At 42.1% G+C, this 15,724-nt stretch overlaps 1 protein-coding gene across 2 annotated transcripts in view; it reads right to left on the bottom strand.

The window, feature by feature from the left end:
* The window catches only part of LOC147216716 (rho guanine nucleotide exchange factor TIAM1-like), a 50,790-nt gene extending 36,814 nt beyond the window's left edge, over window positions 1–13,976 (bottom strand). For both annotated transcript variants that reach the window (XM_086176942.1, XM_086176941.1), the window contains exon 1: window positions 13,718–13,976. The gene's annotated coding sequence lies outside the window, so the exon portion shown is untranslated. The remainder of the gene's footprint in view (window positions 1–13,717) is intronic.
* Between the last annotated feature and the right edge of the window lie 1,748 nt (window positions 13,977–15,724).

Raw genomic sequence — 15,724 nt, forward strand, 5'->3', positions numbered from 1 at the left:
GACGAGTAACAACAACAACAACAGCGAGGGGGGAGAGCCTTATCTTTTGTAGAGCCGAAAGGTGAGGTGACGCTGGGAGCGAAACACTCGGAGAGGAAAGGCATTGAAGTCGGAGCAGTAGAGGAAAAAAAAAGAGAGAGAGAGAGGGAAAAAACAGAAGGCTACTGTGCTGTGAATAGAAGTTTGACATGAAATAAAAAAAGATAGAATAAGAGATGACAATGAGATAGAAACTGCGGTGGGGAAATTGGGGTTGCTATTGTTGCTTAGCTTTAAGTGGATAAGTAGACATGTGCTCTGTCTGCCTCTTGTTGGGCTTAATTGAGGGAGTCGAGACAAAAGGGGAAACATAATTATTCTCTCTCTTTCTCTCCGTCTCTTATTCTCGCAGTATATTAACACATTGAGGGGGTGTATTATTAACACCATGACTGGCGTAATGGCAGCCAAAGCCTCATTACCATGCAGACATGCCCAGTCACAGACCGCCACCTGAACAAAACGGTGGCGGAAAAGGGACGCGTTTTTTTCGCTCACCTAAAATTTTCATAATCGATTCTGATTTTTCGCTTCAAGTACGAATGTGCCGATGCGCAATGTCTGGGCAAAATGACAAAATCTAGAAAACATTTCAGGGTATAGTATAGGTTTTCTTTTGCTTTTGCTTCACTTGGTTTTCGTTGACATATATTCCCCTCTCGTGCCGACAAAACGAAGAAATAAATAAAGATTAAAAATATTTTTCTCCTGGCTTTATTTTGTCCTTCTTATCATGTTATTATGCATGAAGTTAATTAATGACTGAAAATTAATGGTGTAAGACAGAAAGCAGAAATATGAATCATCCCTGCTGACAATCTCTGGTATATTTGCTGGACTTCCCTGTCTTCTCTGACATCTGACTTAACTGTAAATGTTTTTAAGACATTAAATATTTCACTCTCCTCCAGCACCTCTAAAATTGTCTTTTTCTTTATATTCCTTTATTCCACTTTTCCAAACAGCAGCAGTGCAGTTGCAGCAGAGCTTTATCGTTGCATCTCGCAGCGCAATTTTCAACACTTCCATTTCATCAACAGGTAAGATATTTCTTTTTGCGAACGGCAGATAAACATCTCCAGCAAAAGTCATATTGATCGCTGATATACAGAAGGTGTAGAAATGTATCTCGGTAAGGCCGAGTCAATTTCTGGTTCGCAGCAAGAAAAGCTTGTCTCGCAATATTGAAGTGAAAAGCTGGATAAGTGCGAGGCACGACTGCAACAGCACTGCAATTGTTGGCTTCCTTTCTGAACAGTATTCCAAAGCAGAGCTGTCATATTCTCACACATCCATTGGAAAACCTGTCTATTATCTGTTTGCACATGCAAGTAAGTGGATATTGTGCATCATACTGTACAGAATACCAGCAGATATCCTGAGAGAAACGGAGGGAGGTTTTGCAACTCATGAAAATTCACTCACACGTTTTGGAAAAATACCAAAGGGCCTGCCCGAACAGCGACGGAGCAAACATACCTTACTTCCGTCTGCCAGGTTGTTTTTTTTTTTTTTTTTCATCTCTGCACCTGTTTTTGCCAGCTCCGCCCACCCACCCACAGGCAAAAACAACACGAGACGTGGAAACGCATTTCCGCATGGTGAACGAAGCCAAACATGGTCATAGTCATGGTCAAGACATTGATGGAATTTGCTTCTGAAATCCAACGCTCCCCGAGTTAGCAAATTAAAAAACACGTCATTCTTTAGTAACCTAAAAAATATTTGGTGTGAGTTTCCACTCAACTGATTTAATGACTCTATCTCCATTATTTTTTTTCTTAGATTAAAAAAAAAAAACATCAGGTGTTATATTTTTCTCCATTGTAGTATTAAATGGGAACTTTATCTCAAGGGTTGCGCGACTGCACCGCACAACAACCTTCACGCTGGAAGAGCTGGAAGCTGTCGCTGTCTGCTCGCAGCTTGTGGACAACGCAGAGGCACAAAGCAAGATATTGCTTGTTTTGCATCATATCAGCAAGCGTGACAAAGCCAGTGACACACCAAAGTCTGTCTGATAGCAGACTGAGATATTTAACGCATGCAAATGTCTTAAAGTATGTCACAAACAAGATGTTCAGACAGAAAAAGTGAAAGACAATTAGCCGTTGATCTTTAGTGCAACAGCAGCGATTCATGTTCCAAGTGAGGATTTCAACATCTTTGTTTCTTGAGGTAGTCTAGATATGGATTTAGACTTTCTTTATTAATACTAATTAATGAGTGGTATTTGCAAATGTAGGTGTTTGTAGTAATTGTTGCCGATTACAGTGTTTTCAAAAGCAGTAGTCACACAGAAACAGATATATGTTACTTCTACGACCCCTTTTGTCACGTAAGAATCGGCGACTTTGAGCGGTATCTCTGACCTTCCTCGCCAAGCGTGATCCTTGATCACCAGTCGAGCTTCAAAATGCACGAGACAATCACCAGACTTGCACTTGCCCTACGCCTTATCCTGCACCTCTAAAAATTCTTAAGCGATTATCATCAATCCCCTCCTCTCCGAGTGGCAATTTAAAATTGCAGGCGTGCGCTATTTGAGAGTTCACCAAGGACCACGGGATATTCCAAGCTAGTGAAGAGACAAAGCCAAGGCGTTCTGCAAAAAAAAAAAAAAATATCAGTTGCTCTTTGTTTCTTGATTGAACATACTAATCAGCGCATTTACATAAAAATAAACTTGCATATATGGTTGCATGCTTGTCGAGGCCTTCCCTTTTGTCGATTTTGAACAGACCTGCATGCTGACAGTGGCGGCAAGACTAACATGCGCGTTAAGTCTAAATGCGGGGAGGAATAGTAGTCGAATCAAACTGAAATCAGGGACCGCGAGCATATTGTAGGGAAACCCAAAGCTATATAATGCAGCGATAACAGTCAAACGTGCACTGTAACATCCTACTGTGAAGGCTGGAGCACACGCTCCACTACGCACCCACGGAGACGGGAAAGTCTCCGACATCGCCGGTTGAATTCCCTGGAAGAGGGAGATTAGCTTCTTATTCATCCTTTTGGGATCTGACAAGACACGTGCCACCCACCCCCCCCTCAATCCCGCGCGGCTTATATGCGTGCACATACACAAACACTGGGCCTGAAAGCATGAATCTTGGCTGCTGCCAAAATCAAACATTTTTCTTTTTTTTTTTAACTGACAGACAAACCGTGTTTCCTTCCTCAAGGGTAATTTCATTTTGAGGTCACAGAGGACATAGTGGCACGTGAGTAAATAAATACATGAATTTATGTGCTCCCTCGATGCGATCGCCTCCATGAGGAGGTTCGGAAAACAGAGCCTTGATTTAGGTTTCTTTTCATCGCAAGATTCAACAGGGAGTAAAGAATAGAAAGCAAATGAAGAGCCGGTCAAGCAAAGGAACGGCTAGAAAGTTCAGCGTATCATCTGCAAAATGACAGATGACAATTTCAAGATTTTTGGTCAGTGTTTTTTCCGTGACATCTGAGGATAAAATGACGGGAGGAAAGGCAAAGAAGGGATTCACTAACAGCTCCTCAAGTGTCACTAACCTCATTAAACACGCTCCTCCATCTCTCTAGGAGCTTACGTTGTACGCTCCTTAACTCAGATTTCAGCTGGCGGTCTGCAGCGCAGTGCAGTCAGGGATTACCATATTTTAAATAAAATCCCTCTACCACAAGTACTCCATTGAGTGAGGGGCCCAACTCAGTCAATGAGTATGTGTAGCTTATTACGCTCCACCCTGAAGCCACCGCTCAGTCGAACCTCAATGAGTCTCTATGAATTCAAAGACAGACAACCCATAGATTTCAACCTCCAATTATGATAAAACCCCATACTTCTCTCAAGATATATATTTGAATAAAAGGCTTTAACACTGCATGATCAAAGGAGATCAAACCGGGTCAGTGTAAATTAAATCCATCTCAGGCTACAACACTTGAAAACCTTGTAGAGACCGTGCAGCAGATTGTACGACAGGAGCGACTTATCGTTTGGATGTGTTGGACGATAGTAGGTCGCATCGCTCCTTTGCCTTTCCTGTGCCAACATTCACTCATCATCATAATGAATTGGTTGAAACCACTTACATTCATAGATAAAAACAAACAACTTAATATGCATGCGGTGATTTGCTATTCTGCTGTGCCTTTATGAGAAAATTTGGATGTTGGATTATCACATTCAGCAGATATCTGATGAGTTTCTGGAATACTGATGTGCGAAGGAAGAAGATGCATTAATGATCAATTTAATTTAAAAAAATAATGAAATTTTGTCTCAGCTCAGCCGCACACGTGATATTCTTTGATTCAGACTTTGCAAATGACATGTAACTGCATGCAGGTAAAGAGAAAAAGAAGATAAACTATAGAAACATTTAGCCGGTGGCATTCACCCATGCTGTTCTATGTCTGGTGTATTTTCACTTTCCATTGCTCTGTGCTATAGTTGGAGTTATGGTGGCCTTTATTGAGATATAAAAAAAACAAACAAACACACACACACACACACACACACACACACGCACATCCGCTGCCCATTTAGGGATGGCTGCCGCATCCAAAAAAAGTTTGACTTTGCAGAGATTTGAAAAAATCCGCACACCAAAAAATGCTCCAATAGAAAAGATGATTTATTTTACGTATAACACAAAATAGTTATTGTCATATTCACATCTGAGGAAGACCCTAGTTTTTGCTTGAAACATCATGCATGTGAGAATAAGTATTTTGTCTTACATGTAAAATAAATCGTATTTTCTTTTTGGAGCATTTTTTGGTGTGCGGATTTTTTCAAAACGCTACTAAGTCTTACCTTTATCGAGAAACTGATGATTAAAGATACTTTCATAAGAGGGAATAAAGCAACGTTGTGACTCATTTTCAATGCAATTGCAATAGTTGCATGACTATTTATGTCGACCACATGCTAATAGCAGCATTGTCCCCAAATCGCATCTCCGTGTGTTGACATTAGCACTATTTGCCAATTCAGATGTTGATGAAAAGCAGCCTCCGCTGCTCCCTCCTCAGTCCCTTGTTTGCCAGATTCTTTCACTCTGGCAGCCAGGGGAAGGTGCCATCTGATAAAGTGGAGGAGTGTAATATCACACTCGCAATAGAGTTAACCGACAACTGCAAATGCACGGACACAGGGGCTGTTCAAAACGGAAAATGAAAGGTTGTCCCGAATAACGTAAAATCGTCAGATCATAATAAGTAACGAGACCGATCACCTTGAAGCGCACCTGAAAGCATCGCATCACGTCTTATCAGAAAAGCTGTGCCCTCGACACAAAAGGGCTCAGACACTCAGACACAAACTCAGACACCAGCGGACAAACACACCCACCGGAGCCAAATTGGTGGGTTATACTTCCTATTTTGCTCACTGCCAACGGAGGGGACGACAAAATAACAGGGCGGATGAGTGGGTGAGACAGAGAGAAAAGGGGATAATAGGGTTTCAGCCAGACTGATTGTGGAAGGAGGTTGATATGGTGGGGGGATAAGAGGGATGAGAGAGTCTGGGGAAAAAGGTGATGGTGTTGAAAGGGGGGATGAGAGGCTGTTAAAGCCGCGGGAAGCTGGTGAGACCGAGTGTAGGGCCACAGGTAGACGGGTGAATGATGTGCGTTGAGGTAAAGGGAGACATAAGAGGTAAAGAGGCGGAGCGGTGCTGATCGGTCCTGAGGGGCCGATAGAGACGGATGTTGTGTCAGTTCAAAGAAAAGAACATGTGAACTTACACAATTTGTTGTCAGTAGCAATTTGACCGGACCGCGGCTCTCCGAGGAGCGCGAGGGAAGAGGCGGCTGCTCGTGTTGGAGTGTGTTTTTTGTATATAGGGACGAGTACATAGAAGCATAAGAAACATCGATCAGGTTGGGGATTTTTCCTATAATGAAATGATAAAATTGAATCTTTTAGCCATTACGATTGATCAGGGAAAAAAAACATTAAGATATGATTATTAATGTAATGGTTAGATTGCACGGTGTACACACAGTAACGTCTCTTCACCAATAATCAAGGTTTCATCGTGGTACCGTACATATATGCTGGTATATACACCGAATATATGAAGTACGGTAAGGGACTTGTCAAGGACGAGCAGCAGAACTCTGTCGGCGTTCCAAGCCGTGCAGCTTTTGGAGGAGACTCAGAAAATCCTCGCACGTGTAAACAATGTTACATTTGTGAATTTGTGGAAAAGAGAGGACAATGACAGACAATGATAGAGATCTTAATATTGCATCCATGCAATAGGCAGGTATTCGTTCACTCTGCTAGAATAATACAGGCCAATATATATAATATAACTATCAAAAATGTGGTGTGGGTATGACCAGACAAAGACTATGAGGTTAAAAAGAGGGGACGAATTGAACAGACATCACATTACAAAGTGACTTACAAAATAGAGAGAAAGAGGGAGAAACAAGGGGAGATGAAATGGTCGTATAAACCGTACTGCACAGAAGTGAGGCAGAAAAAATTGACAATATGAAGGAGGAAGACTGGAGGAAGTAGGGGGGGAGCGGGACAGCTGGAAGGGGGAGTTATCTTAGCGTATCCCTGCACCTGAGTCAACAGCAATGCTGGCAAACAAAGTACCCCCTTGAAGAAGATACAGAAGACAATGCAGCGCAGTAAGGAATGGAGTAAGAAATTCTCGACAAGAATGTGACACACAAACAGCAGCTCGCCGCGGTACGTCTGCCGCTCTCAGACAACAGGCCGCAGCACAAACAACTGAACCACTATTGTGTGGTTCTCGGAACCCAAAAATGTGATACGCTGCCGGGAGGTTGAGATTAGGTAACTTTCACAATATCGAACTTCAGTGAGAATGCCAGGAGAGGTCGGTTTTGACGGATGAAAAGCAAAATACACAACAAAGAAAACTCAGACGGCTATTGGCCTATCAAGCCGGTGCTTTCATTTCGCTTTAGCTTATGGAGCTTTTTTTTGCATCCGATACGTACGCGAGATTTGTCGCCTTTTGTTCACGAAGATAAAACTGTCCTTTTGCACGCAAAAAGAAACCCGCACACAACGGGAGCTGACAAGTTCGAGGAACCGGGGAGGGCCGCCACCGAGATTGTCGAATCAATGTAAAGTGCAAACTGCTTCTGCAAACAGAGGCATTAAGCTACCGTGTATATTATGAAACATTGTTCTTAATGCCCTGAGAGGCGACATAACTGACGTTTAAACTGTCGTCTCAACGGCCAGTAATTTGAGGATAGCGGCGACAGCGGTTTGATAGCGGCGTCTCCCTTCCGCCGCCGACTTAGTTTCAAAAAGTAACTGGCTCTGTTGAGGAGGCTGCACATCTTGCCTTGTACCGTGAAGCTAGTAATTCCAAACTATCATCGCTCCCCCTCGGGCTGTTGGAGATGCAGAGCCATCAGGCTTCACCCACTCCTCCACCGATAGCAGAGAATTCAGACCGGAGGTGAGAAACCCACCAGCAGATCAGCGTTTTCTTAAGCCGTCATATAAGTTATTTATTCTTTCGTTGGCAGAAATAAACAAGCAAAAGAAAGTCAATAGTGAACTTTAGTCATATTGCCCATCTTTGGATTTAACACCACCTATTTCTAGTTTGGAACACATTTTCGAATTCTCCACCAAGAACAATAATTGTGTGTGCTGCAAATTCCGCTATGCAAATTCTTGAACGTTACCCAAAATTTTAGGTCAACAGATATATTTGCTATTGCTGCCACGGCATCACAAGACCATTTGTGTCCGATTATGATCATTTTATGGGAGAAAAATAGATGCCGGTGGTAGTTTTGTTTGAATTGCATGAGGCAACCGTAAAACGAGATTTCGGTCGCTTGCACTTGATGTCACGGCTACTCGTCCGATTATTATGGGGAGAGTTTGTGTAGGAGTCCAACATAAAAGCATCATAATGAATTTAAATTAATGACACAGAGTAACATCTCAAATCTTAATTCTGTAGCTCGTTCTTTGCTAAATCAGTCACACTTAAAAGCGGACAGTTTTATTCTTCGCCTGCAGTCAGTGACTGTAAAAATCCGAGTTAATAGTTAATAGCCCCCTTTTGTTACTCTGCCGCTAAAACCCTGGGTTCTAAAGATGGCTCGTGACAAAAACAAAACGACAACTATGGCAAATACATCAACGTGTCAGGTAAGTGGCGTCTCTTCAGAGGATAAGATAGGATGTAGGTCAATGGGTCCATTTCCTGAGACTTGAAACACGCCGCAGACTCAAACCGAGGGTTTTGTTTGGGCTTTGAGTGACGACGTTGAATAGAGTCTCCCCTTTTGGTGCATTAGTGACCTGTATACACTCAACGTGACACTGACATCTGAGTGCAGGCCTGAAGGGAGAGGACAAAGGCGATCTGACCGACCACACACAAGCATGCACGCACGCACGCTTACACACACGCACACACACACACACACGCATTACGGGAAAATAACCACAGGAAAATTACACAGGGGTGTACTTGTATAGTCCTCACTGACAAAACTCTCCAAAGACCAACCTTTGCCCATAAGGTTTAATTCTTTCTTTTTTCATGCACACACATTGGAATATATTCACATTCATATTTGCATGTGCAAACAAATGCAGGCAGCTTTCTGAGACAGCCTTGTATGAGGCCACTGGATCACTTCCAGGTCAACAAGCAGGAAACATGAAGTGTGACTCTGATGAGCAGTGAGTCGCCAGCCAGGTTGGGCTGCTCTTTATGTAACCACGTCGGAGGTGAAGAGAAAGACTCAAGAGGATAGAAGACAATCGCCAGATCCGGGTTCCCCCCGCCCCATTTAGATTTACAATCACAGTGTTTAAACATTAACAGAAAAGACGCTCTTAACATTTAACCGGTCACACAAATAGAAGGTATAAATATTTTCAAGTGAAGTTAAGAAAAAAAGAAAGAGTTCCCAGGAAGGCCACATCTCCCCCCCCCCCCCACTGCAAACGTAGCATAAACACAATCTTTGAAGGCAGTCTTGCTGCAGTTCCTCTCTTAAACCCCTACTCAGCAATGACACACAAAAGTATTTTGCAGCCCTTCTCCCTCTGAAGTCTTCCAAACAGGCTTTCCGTTCAGGTAATGAGTTTTATCTCGCAGCACGCCTCAGCATCTGGCTGCAAATGCACTTTTAGTGTACTCTTTTTTTTTTTTTTTTTTTTCCCCAAACAGGAATCGGTTAAAGCATAAGAGAGCATAAGGAACTTCTGGGCTGAAATGAAAATGATTAAAAAATGTCTACCTATTAATATGGGATATGAGGGTTTGGTACTGAACTTACCAATTAATATGCTTCAACACAATATAAGAATATATTCTTCGGGATCTCATTTAAGAGATTTCAGAATATTTATTTGGAAAAACCTCACAATGTCAAAATTAGCGTTTATTTTAAATTTTAAATGGTTCTTAACCTGAATGATCTCTAATTTTGTAAAAATTTCATCTATGGAATAAAGTTGCAGAATTTATTTTGTTTACTTTTCAATATGAATTAAAGGCTTTATCAATTATAATCTTGTCTTGATTTTATATTAAAAATCATGGCTCTCTCTCACTCTCTCTCTCTACACACTCACACACACAGACACACACATATAGAATATACTATAAGCACTGTTGGAGATGTTGGTTTGCAACTTTATCTGTCTGTCGACATCCCTGCATGATTAACTGGTGACTGTTTGGCAGAAAAACGTCGACACGGCTCTTAGCTTTGTTAAGGAATCCCGATTTAGCATAATCACCGCTATTATCTGCATTTCTTACCAATTACAGCCTGATTTAAGGGCTGAGAATGTCATTGTGCTGTGCACATTTGTCTATCTATGGTTTTTTACTCTTCCAACAGAATTTACCAGGTGACACTCAAAGACCCCCGCTCAATCAAACAGATGCAAAGGGAGTTATACATACTCATACAAATGTGCATTTACACATCATCGCTGGCAACCAGACACGATGTGTGGGCTGGAACGCAACACTGATCAGAGATAATGGGCAGACATGACAGCGATGGCGGAGCTGTCACACCAAGAGAGGAAAGAAAGGGGGTATGATGAAGCAAGAGACATAAAGTATGAGACTCCAAAAAAAAAAAAAAAAAGGGGGTGAGATACAGAAAGAGTGAAAAAGCAAAGGGGGGAAAAGGAAGAAACTTCCAATTCATCAGGAGACACAGAACACACAAAAGGGAGGAAATGAATGAGGGCACATGCCAGCTCATGTCAGCTCCAAGACACCCCTCCCCCATTTGCATCCCAACTCAAATTAGAAGCATCCCCTTCTCCTCTTCCTGCTCTTTCTGCACCCTCTTCTTCTCAACGGGTGGTTGATGCTCAGCGGTCTAGCTGGAAAAAAAAAAAAACAACCTCCACCTCTACAGTCCCTTTAAGGAACTCTTTGGTCACGGTCATTCAGACGAGGGGAGCGCGCCAAAGACCACATGTCAATGGTCACTTTCCTCTCCCCTTCCCATCCAGTTTTATCCCACTGCATTAAATTACATTGTATCCTATTCTATCCTTTCAATTTATTCTTCTGTCAGTTACATTCCCACTATTTTGCATGCAAAGAAATGAAATTGTGTGTAACCAAGCATACTCCTCCATCTATTTTTTTCCACGTTCGTCTATATGGTGTATTTTTATATGCAAACAGTTTTGCTTCGGCTGCGTCTCTGCACTGTCTGCAGCTCAGCTGCGATTGACACAGACCGAGAATTGAGTGACACACACACACACACACACACACACACACACACGTATGAGGAACTCCTAGGCACAAAATCAAACACAAACATTTAAACAGCTTGATTGCGACTGGGGAAATGGGCGCTCGGGGATGCGTAAGCTCCATATTTGCTCAACAGCAGAAACCAGTGTGCACCGAGGAAGAAAGAGCAAACTTTAGAGAAGTAATAGCAAGGGAGACATGCTTGTGTGGTTGTGTGTGTGCGTGTGTGTGTGTGTGTGTGTGTGTGTAAGGGGAGAGGGAGGCCCTTCATCTTAATTGCATCATCCAATTATCATTCCCCCCACATGCTCATCAAACAGCATCTTATATACTGTATCTGTAATCATGAAGACAGGGCCCTAATTTGTTCTGCTGCAAGCCACAAGGTCAGAGGAATCTATCGCCGTGGCTTGTATTTACACAAAGCTTTAGTTTCATGTTTTTGTTTGTTTAATTTGTCACTGGTGATGGTGAAGATGATGATGTCAGTGATTTGATTGTAATTACTTTTTTAATGTCCAATCTCTTTTTTTTTTAGCCGAAAATAGATTAGAGCGGTGATTTATGACAGTTTATAGAGGACACACTACCATTTTGTTTTTCTTGACTTGTCCCTGTAGTTATATCCAGTACGCACTGTGTGGTTTATCCTCCCACATTATTAGTAGTCTCCTTTTTTTTTGCAGAAAAAAAAAGGTAAGCTGTAAAAGATCATGCTAACTGTATTTATTTGTTTGTTTATCTATTAATTTATCTTTTTGTATCTGTTTATTGACTTTTATTTATTCGCATTTTTACTTGTTTAAGTATTTATTTACTTTTTTGTTTATGTGTTTGGGGTTATGTGTTATGGGTAAAATCGGACGGGCCTATATCTGCCCTATAGGTGAGCCAGCTTTGCGTGAGAGCATCAATCTGGGTCAGTATGCACACAAAACTACACACATGCATAGGCAACCACGCTCACACAATCCAAAGGGCTCCCCCTTCCCCCCCTTTAAGCACACAGCCTATATTAGCTAACTGTACAGAGGCAGTGCGCATGGTTGTGCGTGGATACACACACATCGTAAACGGACACACATCCATATAGACATGGATTAGGGGTGTGTGTCAGTGTATGTGATAATGGCTTTCCTCTCGCTTTAGAGCCCCTGGCTTTGGCAAAGTCTTTGTCAATTTTGAAAAAAAAAAAAAAAAAAAAAGGTATGTGTGCGTGTACACACAAAGAGATGCAGCCGTTTTATCTGCCGCTTTAAATCCTTTCACGGATCACCTCCGCAAAACACTGTGGCGATATTCCACTTCCTTATGGCAGCAACCGAAGCGGAATCTGAGGACTAAAGATGATATGAAAGACGGCGAGGGGAAGGAACAAGAGACACAACCGGTCTGCCATTACTTCTCATCACTGAATAAAAGATAAAACTGTTCACAAAGGAATAATACAACCAAAATGGAAAAGAAGTTTCTGATGGGCAAAACCACTCGTATTGTTTATACAGGTGAAAAAGGACCATCGCATTATTTCTGCGTATGATAGAAAATCATTTTAACTTTTTTTTAACACCAAAGTCCCAAAGAGTGTGTAGTGCCTGGAGTTCCAGCGGTCGGTCTATCATGAAACATTCGTCCCCACTTGGACCCGTCTGTGTCAATCGATTATGCAAAGTGGCAAAATAAACCCAAATATAACAAGAACTCGGCGAATTTTCTGAAACCGAATCAAAAAAGCACAAGGTTACCCACTTGTTAGGATCTAAACCAAATACCCAGGGCTATTTTTTTTAGCATAGTTGCTTCTTTTAGCTGTTAGAACAGAGAAAGAACAGTAAAGACTCTGGGCGCTGCTCACCTCATAAACCTTTGACTGTACAGATGCACGACAATGTGAAAATTGCCTACCGACACACACACACACACACACACACACACACACACACACACACACACACACACACACACGCAATTGATCGACAGATGGTATATTTGAAGTATCCAGTAGGAGGTAAAAGTGCACTTTCTCAAAGTCACCCCCTCCTCTGCTTTAACTTGGTGCACCCTCTCTCATTACTGCGTCTCAGTGATTCTCTGCCAAGTCTTGACTTCAAGACTTTTAGTGTCTCTTTGGTTTTTCCCCCCTCGTGCGTCTGGTTCCCCTCTGCGTGGCTCCGACGCTGCTGCATCTTCTTTTCGATATCAATATTTCCACACAATAGGACGCAAACACCCAAAGCTAATATTTGATCTGATAAAACAACACAGAAGTATGAGACCCCCCCCCCCCCTTTCTTCTGGTTTTATCTGGCATTGCCGATACGACAGCCGGACACATTGAGGCCTGAATTACACTCTCATCCTAAAAGTCCTTTAGAAGATGTTCACGTTGTAATAAGGGCCTCTTGACCTGTAATTCACGAAGCCTCGCAGCCAGACGACAATTCACTCACTCACCCCTTGCCCTTTGAGCCGTGCAGTCTGTTCAAGGGAGGGGGGGGGGAGGTGCTGCACGTCTGCTGTGCTGTTAAGGCATTTTCTTATCAGCGAATCACCACATGTAGGAAACTAGGCAACATCCCAGTGAGAGCATTAATGATTAATACACAGCTTTCATCATGACACACATTCAGGAGAATGGCAAGTTAAACAACAAAGTGTGCTGGACGGACTGTTTTTATATGTGTGTGTGTGTGTGTGTGTTATCTATATAAATGTGTGTTTATGTTTGAGAGGATGTGTACAAGACAAGATAGTACACTGTGACTGTAATTAATATGTGTAATAATACTCACTTAATACAAACAAAATCTGGTGAGATAACTTCCTTTTGTGCTCCCCTCTCACTGTCCAGGTAGGTGTGTTATCTTTCACCCACAAAGCTACACAAACACAGTTGAAAATAAAAAGAAGGTGTCTTTTATTTACCTTCACACAAGTTCCCAGTGTTTCCTGTGTGCGTGTTCATTCCCCCGGGTGGTCAAACACAGTCCGTCCTCTCTGAGAGCAAACAGGGAAATCCTTGCATCAGTGAGATGTCTCTCGGAATCCAGCGCCGGCATTGAAGTGAACACACATCCAGTGGGGCGGCTCTCACTCACACACTGTCATGCACACACACACACTCTCTCTCTCACACACACACACACACACACACATGCTCCCCCCTGCACGTCTAAACCCAACTGAGGGCTGAGGAGAGGGTGTATACGTTGTGTCTGTGTTTGAGCCCGCCCTCTATCATCTGCTTCTCCCCCTCACTCCCACATGCACTCACCCTGCCCTCCTCCTTCATCTCACTTCCCTCTCTCTCTCTCTCTCTCTCTCTCTCTCTCTCTCTCTCTCTCTCTCTCTCTCTCTCTCTCTCTCTCTCTCTCCAATTTCACCTCCCCCCGGCTTGTCAATTGACTGCCAGTGTGTTTGTTGGGTCTGTGCCTCTAAGCCTCTCCATGTCCCCGGTCCTCCTTTTAATTGCTGGCTCCCTGGCCTGGAGTCCTACACAAAAACAACGACACAGGAGTACACAGGACAGGGGGAGGCAACACACACACACACACACACACACACTACACACACACATAAACATCGTCAGGCAAGAACACTTGCATGTACAGATACATGGTTTATATCTAGGATACAGATAGGTGACAAGTGACCAAGTGGAGAAATAAAGCCGAGGGCAATGTATTTTGTTAAGATGTGGAAATGTGAAATTTGCAACAAAAAAAAAAAGTACAGCATGTTAAAAAAGACTCAGAGCGAGGCATGGAGGAATTAATCCGGATCTCTGGAAGCCCTTACCAGAGCATAGGGTCTCCCCCAGGCTACTCTTTAAAAGCAGCATTAAATGGCAAGTAAAATGAGCTGAAACATTTGCATTTTCTATTTGATGGAAAATGTAAACTGTTATGACTGAGAGTCTGGCCCCTTTCCTTTTTTTTCACCTTCTAACACTAATGGCTGCTTTTCATCTCGCTTCATGAACTGACAGATCCTAAAAATTCAGCGATTTGGCTTTAAAAGTGTTCAAAAATTGCATCAAGTAAATAATGAATTGCTGAACTAAGAGGGATTTGTACATCTCCAAAAACAAGTGCAAGTGGCCATTTTTATTAATATGCATTGTTTTCAGCAACGCAATTCAAGTGTATCTATACGTATCCTTCACTCAGGGGTCGCAGGGAGTTCAGTTTTTAACCATATGCAAAATGGTGGAAAATACTGTGAGAAAATTGCTTTGTCACTTATTAAAAAGATAAACATATTACTTGATCAATTAAATCCTAAACTTTAAAAAACTTTTTTTTTTCCCACGGTTTGCAATTTTCAGACATTGAAATAAAAATGATAGTAAAATATGCATTATATTGCTTATTTTTATTCAAATGTCTGAAAATAGCAATCAATAAAGGTAGAATATGGTTTTATTCTGTACTTAATGTACCTGAAATGCGATTTCTCGCCGCTAAGCAGATTTAGTTATATATGTTTTAACTGGAATAATTGTCATGCTACTGACGTGGTCTCCAAACCGAGGGCTCTGATATTCTTGTAACTTGCTTTTTCAATTTGGAGACAAGATGGTTTATTGTGACAGTTTGATGTGACGTCAACAACAGAAACCTCCCAAACCGCTATTGCATAACGCACTGGTTCATGTCTAGTTGCAATCTCAGTATGTTCCCAAAGTACGCAACGGTTCTTTACCTACACGTAACAAAGGCACATGCAAATGGGAAATAAAGTAGACAGCTTTTTAAAAACAATGTCACAACGCTATCGCACTTCTATGATGCACTTGGAAGTGTATCCGTACATCGAACGCTTTGGGTTTATGTAGGACTAAGACATATTTATATCCCCGTTCTAATCAAAAAATCTATAGGTACACTTAATAATTTGATAGAAATAAGCTACAATGATATTTCTAATGTT

The sequence above is a fragment of the Fistularia commersonii genome, chromosome 29 (genome assembly GCF_037954325.1).
Source record: "Fistularia commersonii isolate RoL2024-O1a breed Wild chromosome 29, RoL_Fcom_v1.0, whole genome shotgun sequence".
NCBI classification, from domain to species: Eukaryota; Metazoa; Chordata; class Actinopteri; order Syngnathiformes; family Fistulariidae; genus Fistularia; species Fistularia commersonii.